Below are 2,019 nucleotides of genomic sequence, written 5' to 3'. Positions count from 1 at the left end.
AATGATGTGATTGTGATGCTGTAATTCTGAGTGTTTTATGGGCTGCAGAACAGGAACCTGCTGTAAAACAGCAATTATGCTGAGTCAGGCTTGATTTTTAATAATCTTTTCCTGTTAAATAAATCAAATCAAATCACTTTCCGTTCCTCATTTTCTTCTTATTATTCTCACACCTGCTGTGTACAGCCATGTGTCTGTGTTTATTAAGTAGTCCGCGATGACTTGGCTTAATATGCTTTTATCCAAATTTGCTACGTGACGAGTAAATCTGTCAGTGCATCCATTAATAAAATATGGATTCACTTTATAGTCATTTTGCACAATTTCCATGTTCTGCTATTAATAATTTGATGCTAATGTGCTGAAAGATTAACTGTTTATTAAGAACAACTTGACAAGTTGCTAAACATTCCTCATTTTAATGCAGTGGTAACTGCATGCTTTTCAGTGTAAAGACTGGAATATTATAACTTTTTTTGTAATATTATGACGTGTCAATCGGCTCCGAAAGCCTAATCGCGTCTGATCGGAGAACTGAAAAAGGTTTAATACAAAATCCGGTCATATAGACCGAAGTCCTGTCGAGGCTTGAAACTCCAGGACTCGACTATAACCCAATCTTGCTGAATTAAGTGTGGTGTGAAGAGCAGTAAGCTGATAACGGGGCGGTTGTGGTGTAGTGGTAGAGCAGCCGGCTTTGGGGCCCGCAAGTCACAGGTTCGACTCCCTGCCACGCCCACATGCCATTGTGTCCTTGGGCAAGACACTTCACCCGCCTTGCCTACTGATGGTGGTCTGTAGTGTACAGCGCTTTGAGTGTCCTGTATGGATAGAAAAGCGCTCTATAAGTACAGTCCATTTACCATAAGTTGTGGAACTGGTTAGACAGCAGTAGAATAGCTTAAGGAGAAGAAACCATTTTTGCCCAAGGCTGCTGCTCTATTATCGGGTGGTTCCTCGACTCTCTTCTGCTCCAAACCAACTCCCCATGGAGGTATGGATGGATTGATCCACATTTTAATTCATTTTTAAATTTAATATTTTTCATGTAATACCAATTGTGCTTAGGGAAAGGGTAGAGTGTATTTTGATCAGTTTTTATGTTTTTAAAATGTAACCCTGTGTGATTAACAATAATTTCACCTGCTAAAGCTACTAATAAATGTAAAGCATTTATAAAATCCTCATAAATTGAGTGGACATTCGACTTATTACAATTTTATTGTAATTTTTATTCTTCATTCCATGAGTGTCAAATGRRAAATGTTCTGAGTTCATATAATCAATTAATGGTTGATCTAATTGGTTACCTTAGCAGAATAAGAGTTTATTTAAACAACATCCAAGTCATTTATTTCCAAGTTACCAAATTATTTCTCAGCCAGTAACAAGTGCACGCTTTCAAATGAGGAGGTTGCAGTTAATGAGGGGTCTCGAGGTTGTATTTCCACAGCTAGGCTCCTCGAGTTAGATTTGTAACCTTGATGAAACAGGGTTGTGCCCCTCAAATGTATGTAACCAGTGYTGAGCTAATTCTCCGTCTSTCACTCAAACAGGTTGATCCATCATCTGTTCAGGCAACCCTGGCAGAGTTTATGTGAAAACCCTAACCCCAGAGAGGGAGGAGTGAGWAAAAWAAGGGAWATCTTTAGACTTATGAATAATAGGTAAACTGAAAGTTGTAGTAACACCCCAGAAAGCAAGAGACGTTAATCATGTAATATTACAACTTTATTCTCATAATATTATGAGTTTAATCTCTTAATATTATGACTTTAATCTCGTAATGACTTTAATCTCATATTATGACTTATTCTCATATGACTAATCTCGTAATATTACAACTATTCTCATATTATGACTCATAATATTATGACTTTCATCTCATATTACGACTTTATTCTCATATTATTACTTTTATCTCGTAATATTACGACTTCATTCTCATAATATTACAACTTTATTCTCATAATATTATGATTTTATATTTATACGACTTTAATATCATAATATTATGAG

The sequence above is a fragment of the Austrofundulus limnaeus genome, unplaced genomic scaffold, assembly GCF_001266775.1.
Source record: "Austrofundulus limnaeus strain Quisiro unplaced genomic scaffold, Austrofundulus_limnaeus-1.0 Scaffold128, whole genome shotgun sequence".
Taxonomy (NCBI): domain Eukaryota; kingdom Metazoa; phylum Chordata; class Actinopteri; order Cyprinodontiformes; family Rivulidae; genus Austrofundulus; species Austrofundulus limnaeus.
The sequence above is the reverse complement of the archived record's forward strand: the minus strand, read 5'-3'. Positions refer to the sequence as shown.